The following is a 20,472-nucleotide window of genomic DNA, read 5'->3' as shown; positions in this document are numbered from 1 at the left end:
TGCCAAGAACTATGAAAAAAAACCATATACATATATTATTATATATAAAACATAAAAATGAATACAAGGTTGATTTAGAACTCAAAAGTCATTATAAAGGGAAGAAAAAAGAGAATGCTTAAATTCTGTGAAAATTTAATAATCTTTTATATGTTTTTAACAGTACAATTTTTTGGTTCTACTTTTGAAGCCTTAGGCCATCTGAATTGAGACCCTGACTTTTGGGGTAGACCAGCATTCTGAATAGGGTGATCAGGTACATTAGGCAAGAAATAAATTTTAGTTAATTTTTTATGTGGTACATGTGTGTTAACTAAAATTGCCAGTTCAAATTTCTGCATTTTCAGCAAAACACGATATTCATCTGTAAACACTTAAACACTAAATATACCAGGTCTCAGACCTCTACTGCTTGAAATAGCTGCAAATCAGTAATGAGGTTCTCTAACCTTCCTAGGTCAGTTTTTGTTTTAAGGTTTGGGGGATCCTTCAGAAGAAAAGGTTCAACAATTCTCTTGAGCCGAAATAATAAAAATTGTATAGTGCTCACGTTTTCCTGGATCTGGGCTAGATAACCATACAGAGCAAGTTAACCACAACTTTTGTAGGAGCTTATGTTCTAAAGCTCAGATTTCTAGCTAATGTAGGTAAGTCTTGACGAGAACCTTGACAGGTCCATTACTGAGTAGTGACAGACAGCTTGTTAGTCCCCAGGAAACACTGTATCTCAAAAAAGGGGGTGGGGGTGGGGGCCGCTACGGGATGTTTGCCTCAGGGATAAGAGGCTGGAGTTCAAGTACTAGGCTAGGCTACCTAGGTAGAAAGGGTTAAAAGAATTCACAAAGGGAGAACTTGACCCAGAGAATTGGGAAACAAACAACAAAAAAAGGCGCCCAACAGAGATGTCGCCTTTTCCCCACCTGAGCGGAAACCTACAAGCACTACCTCCCAGATTTAAAACAAAAATGGGGAATCCACCCACTTAAAACCCCCAAACCCAGAAAGCAAACTTTGTCCTTTGTTACAAAATAAAAAACCAGCAAGGAAGAAAGGAGACTGAGCGAAGTCACGTTCAGAATTAGGCTGCCCCTTTCCATGGTGATAATCGAATTAGGCTTCAATTAAACGTGAAATTGGCCCTCTCGGGGGGTGGGGACAAAGCCCCCATTATCCCCGGCGCTCCCTCTCCTCCCGCGGCGGCGGTGGCCCCTATCGGGGTGCCTGGCTTCCAGGCCCGGCCTCGGGGACTGAGGAGAGAAGAGGAGAGGAGAGGAGGAATGCGGAGGGAGGTGAATGTGCAAGCGCACTTGTTTATCAGCTGCAGCCCAGAGAAGGCGCTCGCTGCAGGTAGCTGGGAGGAGGCCCGGGCCGGGGGCTGGAGGAGCGCAGCGGAGAAGGGGGCAGAGGGCGGTGGGCACTCTCAGAGGCACAGAGAGAGTGTTTGCGCGGTGGCGGCGGGGCGCGAGCCGGAGGAGGAGGAGAGGCTTGTGGGTGGGTGTCTGTGCAGCATCCCTCTCCCCGCCCCCTCCCAGCTCCCGCCCGCCCTCCTCCCGCCTGCCTCCTGAATCAGTGCAGCTGTTGCTGTGTGGGCTGCGGATTCCTCCAGTCGCTCCCTTCCCTTCCTCTCCTCCGGGAGCGCAGCGCTGCACTGCACGGCGCCCGGTCCTGTCCTGTGAGCCCCGACCCCCGCGGCGGCTGCCAGCACCGACCGGCTGCCCAGGAGGAGGACGGGACCCCGGCGCCCCCCACCCAACCTCCCCATCTCCCCGGACCCCGAAGAGGTAAGGGCCCCGAGGCTGCGGTTGTCGTTCTGCGGACCAGATGCCAACTCACTGAACGCCTCCTTTCCGTTCCCAGCCCCCGGGTTAGGTGGGTAGGAGAGGATTGCGAGAGGGGGAGGCGCAGGGTTCTGGGGAGGGGGGGGCTGTGAACCTTAGGGTGCTGTGCCAGGACGACAGCGAGGAGAAATCACGCTGACCCTTTCCCAGCACAGAGGTTGGAGGGAGGGGGAGGGGAGGCTGCAAAAACAGGGAGGGAGGGGCGGCGGGGGTGAGTAGGGGTTTGTAGGGCTGGTGACCCCCTCTTTTTAAAAAGTGTTCCTTTTATTGGAGGGCAGTGGGCGAGAAAAGGGGCGCTTGGGGCGGGATTCAGGGCCTAGGGAATGAGCAAGACGGAGAGAAGGCTGCAGGCAGGCTCTGCAGTCTGGCAGCTGCAGACATGGCAGTGTGTGACTGTTGCAGCGGCTCCATCATTAGGTTGCAGCAGACATCCCTCCTCCCCTTCGCCTTTCTCCTCCTTTAAGCTGTGTGCCTCATTTTCCCAGTATTTTTCTGGGGGGAGGCATTAAAGAGAGAGGGTACTGAGGTTCTCGAGCGCATATTTTAGTGAGGTGCAAAAAAAAAAAAAGAAAAAATCGCCTTTGGCTGCTTGGATTGGTGTGTGTGTGTGTGTGTGTGTGTGTGTGTGTGTGTGTGTGTGTGTGTGTGTGTGTGTGCGTGTGTGCGCGTATGTATGTAAAGGAGGGGCAGAAAGGGAGGAGAGTGGGCATCTTGGCGAGGGGTCGCTGACCGTGCTTGGTGACCTAGGTTGCTGGATGTAACGGTACAGGAGATGCAACCAGGCGTGGTCCTGAGCTGCGCTGCTGCTGCTGAGCTGGAGGCGGCGGCAGCAGCAGCTGCTGCTGCTGCTCCTGCTGCTGCTCCCGCCTCCTTTTCCTTCCCTCCTCCTCTTTCTCCTCTTTCTCCTCCTCTTCATTTCCCACTCTCTCTGGACTGGGCGTGAGCAGCTACGGTGCTGGGAACAGGCTGCTTTTTCGGGCTTCGGTGTTCTTCAACAGGTTTGTGCCGACCTGGTCATCTCTTTTCTGGTCCCCTAGGTAGGGTTGTGCTGGTTTGGGAACCCTTCTTCCTCCCTGCTCCCGCACCCTGTTTTCTTGCGTTGGGTCGTTCTCTTGGCTTTTGTGATGGGAAAAGTGTCAATCCGCTGCAATCAGATTTACAGTTGTTCCCCCTCCCTCCTCCTTTCTCCATGTTGGGAAGACAGCCTGATATGATTGCAGGCTTTGCAAACCGTCTTGAATTTTAAGAAGAAAAAAGAGAAAACAGGTGAGAAAAGTATCTGAAGATGGGCCTCAGGAAAGAAAGAATCCATGACTTGGGTTAATTTGTTTTTTAAAATATATTTAATCATGATCTAGCAGGAGTGGGATGATGCAGCACAATGCAGCTAGATATATGACAACCTTATTTTGTTCTTGGTGGCTCTCCTTTGCATAGCAACCCATCGCCCTGTGCTCTTTCCCAACCCCACCCAGTTGGAAAGCTTTTTTTTTTCCAGAGCCTGGGGCTGCTTGTCCCCTGTCATACGGTTTCAGCTGGATGTGGCTTCAAAAGAAACAGATCACCTAGGTGTAGAAGGAGAAAGAGACATTTTTGCGGGGGTTGGGGGGGAAGGAGGGAGTGGATGAGGTAGTGGTTAAGGGACCCTCCCTGTTTGGTTGCTGTTAGGTTGTACTGTAATGAAGAGGAGTTATGCGATTGCAGTTCTAATGCGGTCTGATGGAGCCCAGCCTGCGGCTGTGGACCTTTATCCCATACTATCAAACTACTGTAGGAGCATTAGGGAGGGGCGACAGGAAGAATGATATTGTAAATGTGAGGAAATGGTGCATGTTGTATGTGAGTAGTCATGGGATATATTTATTAGATGGCTGACCACGCCATGTAATCTTCCAATATAATTGGCTTCTGAATATATCAGAAGTTGATGACAGTAATAAATTCACATTTAGCAGCTTAGGGCACCCAGTATTAAGAATATAGGTTTTTAGTTCTAGAAAAACTATGTGCATAAAAAAAAATTAAAGAAGTTAAATGCTTTTAGTTCCTTGGGCCTCAAAAAGTGTATAAAGATGTTAGAATTTCATATATTTTTAAAAATTGCTCTTTAAGGGTTGTAAAAGTGGGCTTTTTTATTGTTGGGGGCTTAGCCAAGTTTTTTCCCCTTTAAATTGAAACTATTTGGAAACTAAATTCACATCTTGAGATAACAAATGAGATTTATATTTAATAGAAATCAAACATTTTCAAGAGTTTTTTTATTTAAGTAGCAAAATTGGCTTTACATATAAGATTATTTCAGTAGAGTCATCATTAAGATGATTGTAGCTGAAATTAACCACACATTTAAATTTCACATCTTTTCTCTTAAGTGTTTTCTTCCAAATGTGATTTGGGCAGATTTTCATGACATGATTTTTTTCTTATGGCTTTCTTATGGCTTTTCTTACGCTTAAGTGTTTCATAGCATTAAGTCAAATGTGGCAGGGAAGTGATTTTACCTCTCTCTTCGTATAGTGAATTTCATTTACAGATGACTTTCCCATAGTTCTCTTAGATACTTGTATTTGAAGTTGAGTAATAAATGGAATTTAGTGCATAATGCCAGTCTAGGTTCTGGTTTTGAGGAAATGTCACCTAAATTAGGTAAAGAGGTACTATCTCAGTAGTTAAACATTTCAAAGCCAAGGATTATCAGTTGATAGTCATATTTTCATGAGTCTAGGTTTGTAGCCTTTGAATATGCATAATAATACATAATAAAATTAATGAAATTAAGAAGCTTTAAATGATAGCTTGATGGTTTTTATATTTTAAAAACTCAATAGGATGATTAAAATATGAAACTCAAATTGAGTTTTGTTTTTGCTTCCTTATGTAAATCTGTGCCACAAAATCTTAATCTTACTCCCGTGGATTATCAAGGCATTTTCAGTTTCCTTCATTATAATGAATAGTTAAATGTTGATGTCATGAGATTTAGTAGCAGTGATTTATCTATCAGCTACAGAATTCTGATAAGACTCTTATTCTGCCACTTTGGAGCAACAAGGATGATTACTTGATTAGATTATTAATTAATTTTTAATCTATGTTGCAATGGACCTTTACTGAATTTAATTTTTATTGCATTATGGTCCAAAATTATATTTAATATTTTCTACATTTGTGACGTTTTTAGGGGCCATCACATGAGCAGTCTAGAAGAGAGGATCAAAATTAGTGGGCAGTCAAAAAAATGGCAGTCATTAACCTATCACCTCTTGTTAAGACATTCCATACTTGTCAAGATCTATTGGGTAAGACGTTGGTAACAGTTATTATAACTCAGTTGTAGATTAGGAAACCTTAGTGATTGAGATATTATAAAAGCAGGGAGACATTTGTTTGTGATACATCCAGAAGGGAGACTGGAGTAGCACTTAGCAGTTTCTAGCATATAGTAGGGACTTGTTGATTGATTGACCTGGACAAAGACCAAGTTTCTAGATGAAGTAGTTAACTTACATCTAATTTTAAGGGATATATCAAGAGATATATCAAGAGATAGCAAAAGTTCATTTTAAAATATTATTTTTAATATAGATTTTTTAGATGAGTGGTAACTACTATAACTTCTGTGATAACATTCTCATCCATTTATAGTTTGGGGGGGTGTCATATACCCACTTAAAGAGTTTTACAATTCTCCTTTTTTTCTAATGTAGTGTTAAATATTCATTTTAGTTCAGCTGGATCCCAAACAACATTTTTTGGTAACATTTACAAAAGTTATATGGACTTCTCTATGACATCTCCTGCTTCCTTCTTGAATATTACTAGAAAATTAAAGCATTAAAGAAAGGGATGAGCTGTCTTGCTAGAAAATCTTTGGTATAGGTAGCATCACATGGATTTTTGGTGGAGAAAACCATTCCTGTTGCTTGTACTTGAAGCATTCTTCTGAAAATCAAAGTTATTAAACTAGGAAGCCGGGTACCTCATACCTAAGGTTCTGCCATCTTTAATAAGGGAATGGGAACATCCATTTCCTCTTCAGCTTGTAGGTATAATGAGAATATGAGATCATCATGGAAGTACCTGGTTGAAAGTAAAGTTCCAAAAATAATCTATCTTCTTTTATTTTCTTCAGCCTGGACTGTACCTAATCTGTCCAGTCTTCCATTTTTAAACATCTTCAGGGCAGGAAGCCATCCATTAACAATTCTCATTGTCAGAAAAGTTCTTGCAGCTACTGCAAGCCCATTTTGCTGCAACATTGGCCTATTTTCTTTTGTTCATCAAGTGACATCCAAGAAGAGTTGGTGATTCACTATAAATACCTTGCTTTATATCACAATTCTTTTTAGAATTCTCCCTAAATATTGAAACTGAATAAGCCTATTTCCTTTAGACTTTGGAGTTCCTGCATTCCAAACTTATTCATCACTTGGACTTTTTATCCTGAAGTACCTTCAAGATCTACACACACTTAAATTGGGGGACCTCATTGCTCTGGAAATCTAGAAAGTAGGCACTCTGTACTGTGCATGTGATTTCAAAAAAGATCTTATGAACTCAATAAATAGGAGTTACCTGACCCATATTAAGGATTTTTTTGTCATTTAACATTTTATATAATAAAACATACTTTGTAGGGGTATGTGTAATATGTAAATAAATTCTACAAAATTATATCTTTTTCTCAGAAGTATTAGTTATTAATATTTAAGTGTTGACTTTTCATTGATGTTAAAGCTAATTTTATGGGTAATGAACTGAATGAATGAATTATTTGAGAATTATTCATTGTTTATATCAATGGTTCTTAAAAGGCGTGACCAAAATTTAGTTTAAATGCATTGAAACTTAAACTTGCAATTGCATACCCATATGTGCAAGTGTGTTGAGATTCCTCATAGGATAAAAATAATGCTGTTTTCTAAGTTTAAAAGCAGGATCATTATAGATTATATATAGGCTGATACTGACAATGACAAATGATTCTTATCCATTCATTAAAATAGACTGGTATAGGACCTCTTTTTGAAGATATATTATGGAAAGGATGTTTCAGATTCAGATTGAGTTGGTGGCTTCTTTCAACTGTGAGATCCGTGGTTCTGTGAGCTTTAGACAAGTTGAATCTGAGCTACTGGCAGGCCATCTGAGTGACAGATGAAAATATGGACATACAGCTCAAGAGAGAATCTGAGGCCATAGATGATGATTTAGGAACTATTTTATGATATGTAGAATCTGCCTATTTCTTTCCACCTTACTTAGCAACAAATTTCTTCAGGACAATCACAGGACTTATAGAAAGATGGTACATTACATAATGTCAAGTTTAACACGTGGAGCGTGTTACTGCCATGTGTCATAGCAAAGACCATGGGAAAGGCAAGTTGAAAAATAAACCTGACCCAATTTAAGACACTAGTATGAAATGGATTTAAAATCCTTAATACTAAATTCTGGTATCCAGAGAGGTATAATTCTTCAATGGCTTTTATCTCTTTATCTTAGCATATGACAATTTTATTTAATGATTTTCCTTGAAATAATTTTATTAAGCACATTATTCATGAGCCGTACAAAAATGTAGATCAAAATCAAATCTTTCATCAAAGTATGTGGAAACTCAGTTTATCAAAGGAATTCTGATGGAATCAATCAACAGGTATTTCCTTAGTGCATAGTCTATTCCTGGGTAACATGCAGCTGCCAAGTAAGTGTGATACACATGAAGCAGTTCTTGGCATGGTGCAATAAATATTTTTTGAAGTAAATTGTGTTAAGGCATGATATCAGCCTGTGCCACAAAAAGTAATTAAAAAGTAATTTTTAACAAAAAAAAATTAAAAAGTAATAAAAGCAGCCCTTTAAAAGGGCTTCTGACATTTGTACTCTGTATAGTTTAATAGATAATTAGTTGATCTGATGACACTCAGTCTAATTCTCATGTAATAGGGTTGTCTTTATATATTTTTGTTTGATCCAAGGGATAGATTTCATCTTCAAGGAATGTGGTCCCAGACTTTCTTTTGGATTTTCCCCCCCTGTGGTGGGTTTCTAGCCCATTAAGTTCACTGGTTCATAGATTAAATTCTGAAATAGATCTTAAAGGTCATCTAGTCCTTCTTTTCATAGATAAGAAAACTAAGATTCTAAGGGATAAGATTATTTTTCCTAGGTTTTAAAGCCGTAAGAATAGGAATTAAAACTCTAACCACCTGACCCAAACCCTATGTTCCTTTGTTGTTTAACATGAATTATTTATTACCCTCATCTTGTCTAATCTATTACTTTGGAGCTCCACATTTTACAAATAAGGAAGTTAAGGCTCTGAAAAGAGAAGGAATTTGCCTAGGGATCATATAGCTAGCAAGTATCAAAGCTGGAATTTCCACTCAAGACTCAACATCAAATCCAGGGCTCTTTTCACTATATCACACTGACTTTCACTATTCATGCAACAAAATTCATACTATACATAATTACAAATGATTTTATTTGTATGTTTATACAGAGCATGATTAATTAGAAAATCTATTCTTTTTAGGCTACATTCAATTTTTAGGCATCCAAATCAAATTTTCCCTCTCCCTTCAAAACAAAACAAAATACAACCTTAAATCAAGCTTGATTTTCAAATTTTGTGCTAACTCTGAATCTGGATGCAAAACCACATGTAGGTGCAGTGAGTTGGTGATTGAGTTTATATTCTGTTTCACATACTCTGGACATTCAGGGGAAAACTGGAATTTCTGGGTTTAGATTTCTCACTTAAATATACATCCCCTCCACTCACCCCCCCTCACCCCCCCCCTCCCCAGTACCTTTGCATTTCATTAGTTTCATAGAGTATGGGAAAGGACATTAGAGGTAGGCCAAAGGGTGCCTAAACCAAAAAAAGTCACCCAAGGGGAGATGAAATCCCCTGATCTGTATTGCCTTTGATCCTGGATAATGTTTCTTATTTCCCTACTCCACCAGTACCTGATTTAAGTATATTTTTTGTACTTGGTGTGCTTGCCCTAAGGTCAAATCAAAGTTCCAGTATTCATATTTTTTTAATATTTGGGAAGGAGGGTCCAGACTCCCTTTTCTATGTAGATTTTAAAGTTGGGTAGTGAATGGTAACTAACAGAGTTTCATAAATTTCTTCTTTTTCTTTTTCATTACATGTGTACATTTTTTATTTCCTAAAGTCCTGGTTTTCAAGAGGAGTACAAAATAGGGTCAAAGTTATGGTGTTTATTTTTTTCAGAATTCACAACAGTTTTCAGAATCCAACTGTGTTTTTAACTGAGAAAAATACACTGCATTTTATTAGAATATGTGTGTGTGTGTGTGTGCATAATGTTCATAATTCATCATTTGGCACCACACCATGTTTCTTTTGAAACTGTCCAAATTAGAGTTATGCAATGGTTTTAAAACCTTGCCAATTTCGATGTTCATATGATGTGTTTATTCTGCCAGTGAATTCTAGGAATAATATAATAAGGTAAGAAAACCTTCATTTTATTAATTAGGAAATTAAGGACTTGTGACTTGTCTACAATGATATCAGCATTATCCGTAGGGCTTGTTACTAGTAATTTTGAAAATCACTAATGGCAACAAATATTTGTTGCTGTATGCTCTTTTAAAGCTCCTTTGATAAAAAGTAAACAGCTAATGAAAGAGCCACACACCTGTGTTGTTACTGTAGCTAATTTTCTGATCTGAGCAAAATTCATATGCAGTGGAAAAACACCAGAAATGAAATTCGAAGTAGATAGTTTTTTTGTTTTGTTTTCTTTTGAAAGAACTCCCATCAGAATTGCATCAATTCTCTTGAGGTAGATCTCTTTAAATGCTCTGGACAACATCTTGTTTCCCACTGTTGTCTGTAGAATCCAATGGTACTTGGTACATATAACCCATATTTCCCTGCAACATACTGGCCACAAATTGAGAAAGTATAATTTATCATAACTGATTTTATAGGTTAGTGTTTTTGAAGCATAAATATGATTGGGCTAACCTGCTGGCTATCACTACAAGAGATTTGTTTTGGGGACAGCTCATGACAGTCTTAATCAAATTCAAAATGACTCTACATTGTCTGACCAATATTAAGTATATGTTGGTTAGATCCAAGTAATAGGTTTGTTGACTTGAAAGGCAGCTCACATTTCTTTCTTGTGGTTGAACTATCTGAATCAAGAAAAAAAAAGTCAAAGTTAGCATCTGATATAACCCAGTTTTCCAAACCAAACCCTGGAGAACTTTTGAGCATGAAGAGTGATGCCACTCTTTGGCAAGCCTCCCAGTCTACTTGATTCCAATAATACTTTGGCCTCACTCTGTTTCCTAATGAAGAAACCTAGAAAGAGACTTTCTCCATATGCTGGGGAGGAGGGGGAAAAAAGGAGCAGATGCTATGTCACCAACAGTGCTTAAAGAGGGGGAGAAAAAAGGAAGTGAGAATGTTTAAGCAATCAAGCAAACCAAAATCAGTGTTGTTGTTTTTCTTCCTTCTGGTAGGCAGTGGGGTTGAGTGACTTGCGCAGACTCACACAACTAGTAAATATCTGAGGCTGGATTTGAGTCTACCTGACTCCAGGGCTGGTGTTCTATACACTGTGCCATGTAGCTGGCCCCCAAATCAGTCTTTAGGGCAACAACTTTCTCTAAAACAGTGTTTCCCAAGCCAATCTATGCATTGAACTGGAAAAATATTTAACCTGTCTACTTCTTGCTGCTTTCATAATCTCAGCAATGATTGCTTCTGGTGAGCTTTGGGAGAGCCAGGGGCTGAAGGAACAGGTTCCAAGGAATATGGTTTAAGGTACAAAAGTTTTTTGATAGTGTAAGCTTCTGTTGACTGGTAGACATATGTTTTAGGCCAGTGGTGGGGAAACACTGTTTCTAACAGGTAGGAGAATGGTTTCTGGCCCTCCTGAAAAGAAATGAGTGTACTTCATTCCAGCCTGGTTCAAACACCAACTACCAAAGATACATTTTTAGAGGGAAGAACCCAGAGCAGCATAGGCATTAGTAGGTTGGTTCACTGCCAGGCTGGCTCTTTGAATGGCTAATTCCCACTGTCACATGGGGCAAATTCTATGTATATTCACTATTTAGTGGGAGAAACAGCTCCATTTTGGAGATGCTGCTACTGTGCACCTTCTGCTAGGTCTTGTGAATGACTAGAGGGCATGGATTCTGGCTTAAATGCTAAGGAGCTGCAATTCTTGGGAGTTTCCCTCTTTAAGTGGAAGAAAGCTAGAAAGAGACAAGATGAGAATTGCAAGTGGCTGGGGGAGGAGTCAGGGAGGGAAAGTGATTGCCCTCCAGCTCTGGGGAGTGGAATTGAATCTTTGACCTAATTAGCTCACCTGTCTTTTTTGAGACGCACAGAGTGACTGTCAAACTATCAGCCTAGTGATTTGCCTCAGAAGGTGCCTGGTCCTTTTCATTGACAGTTCCAACTACTCTGTTGACAACTGTGTTCTGTTGCTTGTCCTTAAATGCCCAATCCATACCTGAATGAAAAAGCACCCTAGCAGCTGAAACAAATGAGATTTGTATGACATTTTGAGAAAGGGAAAAATGTTGGCTTATTATTATTATTATTATTATTATTATTATCATCTTGTTGGCTTATTTTTAAAACTATTTATTATAAGATTTGTGTTTTTTTTTTAAATCACCTAGTACAAGGGAATTCTTTCCAGTCACCCTGATATAATAAGATGATTTCTCATTTGGCAAATCTGTTTCTATTGAAAGCATGTCTAATTGCACTAAAGACACTAGTGTTTCTTTGCATTTGACTTGCTGCACTATTAGAATGAATTCTGGGTTCTGTGGTCAGTGATGTATCTAGATGTTATATGTTTTATTCAGTACCAAGTAAGAGAAACCTTTGTTTGAGTTACTAAGGGTAAAAACTAACTAAAAGGGGGATTAATTTATGGTATTTGCAACTATTTGTGTTTATTAAAAATGTTTCACATCAACCAATTGAATTTTTTTTCCAGCTGTGAAATACCATTTTGTTCATCTTGCATGAGTATTATATATTTGTGGTAAATGTCTCCTTGGGTGGTGTTCCTCTTGAATTAAAATCTCATCAGTCTATCTCAAATAAAATATAATGTGTAAGGCACTATTTTATCTTTTGACCATAATTGAAAGTCTTCTGTTGACTTTTAGAATTAACTGATATTTAATTTAAAAATGTAGATAGCTAGTCTGTCTCCGGAATGCTGTGCATCTGTGTGAAGCTTGAGGATCAAGTGATCTAATTAAATATACATTTGTAGCAACAATGGAATGCAGCATGTGGTTAGCCATTCTGGTTTGTTCTTGAAAGAGGCAGCTTATTTTGCCAAATATTAACAAGTTATAGATTGTGCTGTGATGACTTTAAGAGAACATATTGTCATGTTATATTTGTTGTTTTTAGACTTAAAAAAAATCCCAACGAATAATGTTACAAGCGAGGGCTCTCCAGAGGTTAGGCAGTTGTCAGTGGGAATTGGCAGTGATGAAAAGATTAAAAAAAAACCCAGTGTGGATGGGTAGAAGGATTTTAAGCATCTGTAAAATAGAAAATCTTTTAATTGCCCTTTCCTATTCTGCTGCTATTGATTTGAAATTTATTTGAAAGTTAGGGTGCCTTGCCATCTTCTCCCTCCCTACACTCCTCAGTTTCAGAATCATTTTTGGCATGGTTTTAAAACCTACCTGAATTGTCCATCAGTTTTAGACTAAGCTGGTTATAACTAGATGTTCAGATTTTTAAAAAGTCATGGTACACAATCCTGGCCTAATTTTAATAAAAAGTGAGTGAGTAGTGTAATATTGGGACATTTTAGTATATCTTAGAGATCATAAGATGAGATTCTAACTAGAACTGTGCATTAAAAATTGGAATGTGCTGGAGGTCTGCCAAGAGATTGGGAGGAAAGATGTGTGACAAGGACTTAGGCAGGCCCAACTATACCTTAAAATAGCCTTTGGCTTAACAAACAGTCTTGAAAGTTGTCACTTGATTCACATGAGCAAAAATTCTTCCCTAAAATGTATAGTAGAACCAGTTGGTAGGTTTTAGCAGTGCGGGCGGGGGGGGCAGGCTGTGCGTGTGTGTGTGTGTGTGTGTGTGTGTGTGTGTGTTTTAGCCAGCCTTGGAAAACCTTAGAACTTCATGCAGGGATACACTGCCATAAAATAACTATGTGTAACATCTAGTCATGCACAGTCTTACCTTGACAAGGATTTATTGCATTAGCTGAAAAATATGGTATTTTCCCCCAGTTGCAAAGTGCATAGTCTTGCAGATTTGGGAAAGGACTAGGGATGATTTACAAGCAGGTTAGGTTCATCTATCTCTTATGTTTTTTTCATTTTTGATAAATATGTGGATGTGAACTGTTAGTGTTTCAACATGAAGAAACTGGACAAAAAGGATGAGAGGACGTTGGTTTACTATCCTGTGGAATCTTGTTTTTCTTAAAGGTTAAAATTAGCTTATTCGGTTGTTAGACTTTGTATTGAGTCCATCAGCAGTTTGGATTGTAGCCGATCATTCTGGTTTGTAATTAATTTCTTTCTACCTGTTGACTTTCAAATGTGTTTAGAGAATGACTTGGAATGGCTTTCTTTCTAAGTGAATGACTTGGAAAATACACAGAAGGGTCTTTGGGAACAATCTTGCACAGATTTGAGTCATACTGTGGTGCTGGTCAGCGTTGGCGGAGACCTGCTGTAAGCTTGGAAATAAAACAGCCTTTCTGTTAATCCAAGTTTGTGTTACTGTGGGGACCAGATCAAAAAATCCAGTAATTGGATGAGTGAGTGGAAATAAAATGGGAACAAAAAGGATTTAGAATTTAAAATTGCATGTAAATAGTGAACTTTATCTTGTAAAAATTTTTGGAACTTGCAAATTTGAATTCCCAGGATCACGAGTTTCTTGTCCTTTCAATTTAAATCTGTGGTATTTGTGGATGAAAAAAGTTCTCTAATTGTTCTGTAACTGAAAAGGATTTGAAGTCTGAAATCAGGCTGACTGCAGTAGTTGCATAGCCTCAAGAGAGCAGAAAAATTATTCTGAATTTTGCTTCTAGCTTTAAATGTGTTTTGTAAGGGACTGTCAGGGTGTCTGCCCATATTTACCAGTTTTATTTCTTGATAAATTTAAATGCCTTTTTAAGGGGTTAGAACTTATAAATCATTAGACCTAGTCAGCACAGTCTAACTAGAGTTTGGATTATTCATTAAACTTGTTCGGGCAGTTTCAATATGTGTTAAATTTTGTGTATGCATATATACATACATGTATATGTGTATATATATGTATGTATATACACATCTCCTTTCTTTGTACCAACAAAGAATTGCTTAGGAGAATCATTGTGAAGGATGGCAACAGGGCTGTGTATGACCACAAAAGCATGTGGGCTTGTCATGTATTAAGAGAAAGGGACAGCTTGTAGATAGCCCTCATGTCATTGTGTTCTATGCAGCATCAGGAGATGTAGAGGAAGACCCCTTGGATGTTGGGTGGAGCCAAATTCTCATGGACAATTTATGGAAGGATAGGATTGAAAGGTATAGATGGACTTCATTCTGCACCTGGCAGGGATAATGCCAGCATTAGTGGGATCACAGGTCTGATCTATCCATACAGGAAGTAAATAACCTTACCATGTAGAAGGGTGAGAAAAGACCTTTTAACCATGAAATGAGCATTTTTGGGTCTATTGACACTCCCAAGTTCATGGTCAGTAACTTCTGTATAGGCTTGTTACTGTTTTGGGGGAAAATTTTTTTTTCTGTAATATAGATGTGACTTCCATGTTTTGGTTTGTTGATACAAATATATAGTTTATACATCAAACAAGATAGTAAATAAGTCACTTTCTAATTTTTTGTCTAAATGACTTGTGGACCATGTAGTATAAAACCATGGTTTTAATTTTAAATGACTGCTTTTGCAACGTATACAAGCACATGGAAACATTATAAAAATCTATTACAGATGACAGTGGACTGGACAGGTGAAAACCACATGGAATTACATACCAGGAGGAGGAGAAGACTTGGTGTGTGAAATGCTAGCCATTTTAGAGATGTTTCTACAGCTGTCTTTGAGCTGAAAATAATATCATTTGGTTGGAATTATGAGAGCTCAGTTGGCTGAAAAAGTTCAAATCCAAACACAGTTCTGTGAGCAACTTTAAGAGAAATCTGTTTAAGTAGTGCATGTTAAGAGCTTATTCAACAGTGGTTCAGAGAAGACATCTGCTTTCTTTTTTTAAATTATGATTGTTGTGAGTCATGGGTTAAGGGGTCCAGATGCCGAGAGGAGATTTGGGATTGAATTTTGTTTTAAACAATTTTTGTATTTTATTGAAATGCTGTGTGTTTACATGAAAAGCACAATTCAGTTAAATAATTAGGTGTTGGTGATCCCTATCCAAGTTTTGAATATCAAATAAGTAATTCTATATCATCAGTCTTTCAAAATCATTATAAAAATATATAGTTTTTACAAAATGCTAAATTTTTAAATGACTTATGTAGTTAAATCAATTTAAACTTCATGATTCATGTTTTCATAATGGTATAATAAATTTAAACCTAGAAGGAACCTTAGAAGTGTATAAATCCAAGCTCATCATTTTACAGATATGAAAGTTAAGACCCAGAAAGATTGTGATTTGCCCAAAGATATTCAGGGAGTAAATTGCAGAGATTGGATCCTAATTCCAGTCCTGGACTCCAAATTCAATTGTTTTTCCTCTACATCTAAATACCTGTTTAACGTACTTAAGGAGTTTCTTTTGTGTTTAAGAAGTACCTATTCCCATACAAATGATATGCTAATTAGAAATATATTTTATTTATTCATTAAAACTGGTCCCTTAGAGCCTCTCTATTTGGCCACTGTTTGAATAAATTTACTTAGTCAAGCTCGTTCCTGAATAATAATAGCTTGCCTAGCACATCTTAGAGCATTTTCACATACTTTCTGGAGATACACTTGATAGGAACAAGAATGCCATAGCTATTCTCTGAGCTGCTCCACCAACTCCCACTCCCATTGGTGGTCTTCTGAGGGTGACTGATTATTTCTACTTTCAGGATGCCCTAGGAACAGTCCAGAAGGCTGCTAGGGTTTCCAACGATGTTGCTTCTCAGTTTCTTTTCAGCATTCTTTTCATTGCTAATCAGCCAGTAGGCTCAATTAACTTTTTAGCAAACGTATTTACTAAGGTGTTGGAGTAAGAACAGCTGGTAGAAAACATTCTCAAAAGAATGGAAGGGAGGAAACAAGCATTCATCAAATATTTACTATGAGGCACTGTGCTAAATGCTTTACAAAACATTATTTCATTTGATCCTCACAATATCCCTGGGAGGTAGGTACTAATATTATCCCCATTTTACAGTTGAGGAAACTGAGGCAAACAAGTTAAATGACTTGCCCAGCATCACACAGCTAGCCCTGCAGGGTGACTCCTAATAGTAAAAAGAGAGAGGTGGTCTTGGCATGAGGATCCTGATACTAATTTTTTACATCTGTCTGTGCTTCTCTTTGCCCTCCATGTGTCTCTCTGCTTCAGTTGACAATGATCCTATGACATGATCAGTGGCAGAAGAATGTAGTCCCTTGATCTGGTCTCATTCTGATGTGTGTTCATCCTTCGTTGCTGAAGACCATGCCATCAGAGAAATGATGACATGACTTGCAGTTGACTTTGTTTTGAGGGAGGGAGGGCTGTGCAGGTCACCAGCCTCACTTCTCCTCCAGAGTCATTTGAATCCAGTGACCAGATATTCATCGGGATGACTGGAGATGACCCAGGATGAGGCAAGTTGGGGTTAAGTGAGTTGCCCAAGGTCACACAGCTAGTGAGTGTCAAGTGTCTGAGGTGAGATTTGAACTCAGGTCCTCTTGACTCCTGCACTGGTGCTCTATCCACTGCACCACCTAGCTGCCTTATCTCATTCTAATACAGGAGCAAGGATTAGCTTCCAATCCTCCAAGCATTCTGGAAGCTTAATTGCTCTGCTACGGGATTCAGTAACTGCTGGAATTGCTCTGCTAAATTAAAATCCTCAGAAGTTCGGTCAGCTTGTTTAGTTAGTCAGTCATACTAGTCCCTTCTTGACCAAATCAAAGGGATCTCAAAGGGATCACAGAGTGTAAACCATCCTATTCACATATTTAAAACATTGTTGCTGTCCTTACACAGATTACATTACATTAATCGAGTCAATTCCTTTACACCATAATTCTTTTTCTAAATTTCACTAACCGAAACTAAGCTCCCCTGCAAGTAAGTTCAAATCAGTAAGGTCTTAAAAGTATTTATTTTCCATTTACTGGCCTGCAGTACTTGTTTTAAGATTACATAGGCCAAACCTGCCCAGTGGACCTTGGAAAACTATCAAATGAGACTTACTTTGATGTCATATCCTAACTTGCTATTGACTATATATGAATGTGTGTGCTGCTCTTACCTGCTAGTGACCAGTTTTTAAAAAGCCAAGAATTAAATGCAAAAACTGATTAAGTCAACAGAAATTCATTAAGCACCTACTATGTGCCAGGTCCTGTGCTACTAACTAAACTTTTTAACTTTGAAGATCTCTTGATGACCAAGAAAGGTAAGGAAGTTTAGAACCAAAGTTTTATTGTTGTCATTTCGTTGTTGTGCCCAGTGTTTCAGAGATAGTAACGTAGACTGATGCCCAGTATTCTAAATATCTTCAGTGCTTCCAAAATGGGACTCAACGAGTTTCAAACAGCTAGAAATCCTCAAGAAATCAGTTGTGTTGTGAGACATGAAGTGATGAAAGAATATACTTCCAGCCATCCCAGAGGAGGAGAGTATCACTTTCCAAATTTTATGGATTGCTGAAGTGTTTGGTAATGTTTATATAACAAGTGACCAAATCTCAATTCTTTTGAGACTTGGCCTAGATAACCACCTCTAGTTTATTATGATGAAAATAAGAATAAGAAGAATGCTGCTACTACTACTACTAATTAACTCTGTGGCTCTTTAAAGTTTGCAAAATGTTTTATAAATATTAATCTCTCATTTTGTTCTCACAACAACCATGGGAGGTAAGTGCTATTATTATCCTTGTTTTACAAATGAGGAAACTCAAGTAGACAGAAGTCAGGTGACTTGCCCAGGATAACACAGCTAGTAAGTATCTGAGGCCAGATTTGAACTCAGGGCTTCCTAGGTTCTTTTAATAAAAGAAGAAACATGATTTGGTGGGTGAACATCAATTATGGGTTTTTTTGTTATTGTTTTACCAAGGTAGCTATGAGACCGTAAAGAGCCATTCTAATTCTCTTTCTGCATATGTTTGTGTGCACATGTGCACACACTCCCTGGAATGTGCGCATGTATTTATCACAAAAATGTTATTTTTCATTTAAATATGACTGTAAACTTGGTGCAATAAACTTCTGGGAAAAGCCATTTCCCCCTTATTTCCCAGTGATATGAAAATGGGTGTAGGTATACTATGGATGAAATCCCATAACTGCATGCCACTGCTGAGTTGTTTCAGAGTCATAAAATTATAAACTTTGAGAGATGGAGGGGGCATAAGAAACTGTTAAGACCAACTCCTTCATTTTGTATATGGGGAAGTTGTCACCAGAAACCTCAGGTGACATGGTTCAGGTAATTTTGTTTTTTTCTGTTGTTGGAAGTAGAAAGGGGAAAAGGGTGATAGCTTGGGAGAAAATGATAGGGAAAACAGGCTTAAAAGAGGGGCTTGTAACTAACAATCTTAGCTCTCATGTTTCACCTCTTATAAACGCTACCCAATTGGTACTCTACTTTGACTTCAGAGAGTAACTGCTGCATGGACATCTGTGTAACTTCTTTTGCAGGATAAAATTGTTATGTATAGGATTCACAGAATCAGAATTTTACAGCCAGTTTTAAGAGATTCATCTTGATCTTCAACTAATCCAGAATCCTGATTTTTACAAAGAAGAAAAATAATGCCAGTTGGGCAACTGGCCCAGAGAAGCATCTTACCTATGTTCATACTGATAAATTCTGCCAGGAGCAAATTCACTGTAATTAAATAAACAGAGCACTGTTACTATGGACCATCCACTGGGAGATGGAAACATTTTGTCACAAAGAACCTTTCTTTGAAATAGTACTCACTGTTGTGGCATGCTTTCTGTGGTGAGATGCCAAAATGGTCTGCCTACCAAGAGTACTTAAAAATTATAAAGCCTTAAATTGAGGATCATAGATGGAAAGCAGGCAAGATTTGGAGTTGGGTGGACCTGGATTTGAAGCCTAGCTTTACTATTTACTTATCACCTGTGTAATATCAGGGCAATCACTTTACTATTCTAAGACTCAAGTTTCTTACCTGTAAAATGAGAGAAAGCAATTAAAAGACCTCAGAGGTTCTTTATACCTTTAATTCTATGATCCTGTGAGCCTGTGTACTTGAAAGTCACATTGTTCAAATTCTCATCTTATTGACAAAGAGAAATGACTTCCCTGATATCACATAGCTAGTGAGTGACAAAGGCAGGATTAAAACTCTATTTATTTAAATTCCAAACTTGAAAAAAGTTAAAATAATGTTAGCATCAGTTTCTGAAAAGAAGAAATTATGAGGATAATTTCAAGTTGGGAAAAAAAGATTTTTAAATAATAGAAATTCCTTTAAGTCTGTTTTATATATTTTTACATCACATATATCACATTCATGTCTGCATATCCTTCCTCCCAAACGGTCATCGTTTTTAACAAAAAATAGTTAAACAGATATGTTGAAGAGATCTATATTCTATATTCATAATCCCTCATGGCCTCACCAAAAGGAAGGAGACATTTCTTTTGTCTTTTTTTAGGATCAAGAGCCATCACTTAAATTACTCAGCATTCTGCTTCCTTTTAGTGTTTTTAAATTTACATTATTATAGACTGATTGTTCGTGCCAGATTAATAGACTTGTGTATTTGAAAAAAAATCAATAGAAGTGATAATTGCTTATGTGTGTAGGAATATCTTAAACTTTATTTTTCTATAGCAAAATCTTGCTTTCAAGTTATTGATAGTAACTTTCAGCATATTCTACTTATCACAGTTAATTGGGTCTGTGAAAATACCACATTAGACAAAGTAACATTAAAGGAAAAAATGATACAGTTATTATGATAAGACCTAAGGTTTTCTGAGTTGCAGAAACTCCAATGATTAACACAGACTTTCTACAACAGACAGTTTTAGACATGTAGGACAAATAATATAAATAAGAGATAATTTCTTGGGCGACTAAAAATCAAACCAGAAAAGCTTAAAATATTTCTTTACAGAGACCTGTCATATACTCTTAATACTGACTTTTCTTTCTTCATAATTTTTCCCTTCTGCCCCCTCAGGGTTCTTACCTTTTGGGTGGGGCAGAGGGAATCACCCCACACATGCACCTCTATGCCTGAAATAGGTCCTAAAGCAGAGATGTATTGATACTGAGTTGCCATCCCTCCTTAAAAAAAAAAAATCTTCATGTCATGTGACTTAGTACATTCTGTGATCCATATTTCTTATGTCACCACTTCAGCCATTCCACTCCCCACCTGGTAGAG

At 38.3% G+C, this 20,472-nt stretch overlaps 1 protein-coding gene across 9 annotated transcripts in view; it reads left to right on the top strand.

Annotated features, from left to right (window-relative positions):
- Positions 1-1,541: 1,541 nt before the first annotated feature.
- Positions 1,542-20,472, top strand: part of SPTBN1 (spectrin beta, non-erythrocytic 1) — a 270,174-nt gene continuing 251,243 nt past the window's right edge. For 3 of the 9 annotated variants that reach the window (XM_072635555.1, XM_072635566.1, XM_072635565.1), the window contains exon 1: positions 1,542-1,781. The gene's annotated coding sequence lies outside the window, so the exon portion shown is untranslated. Of the gene's footprint in view, positions 1,870-2,513; positions 2,876-2,984; positions 3,105-20,472 lie in introns of those variants that run through there. The other 6 variants (XM_072635559.1, XM_072635557.1, XM_072635556.1 and 3 more) reach the window with 6 other exon arrangements.

This window comes from Notamacropus eugenii, chromosome 1, assembly GCF_028372415.1.
Source record: "Notamacropus eugenii isolate mMacEug1 chromosome 1, mMacEug1.pri_v2, whole genome shotgun sequence".
Lineage (NCBI taxonomy): Eukaryota > Metazoa > Chordata > Mammalia > Diprotodontia > Macropodidae > Notamacropus > Notamacropus eugenii.
This window is presented reverse-complemented; position numbering and strand designations above follow the sequence as displayed.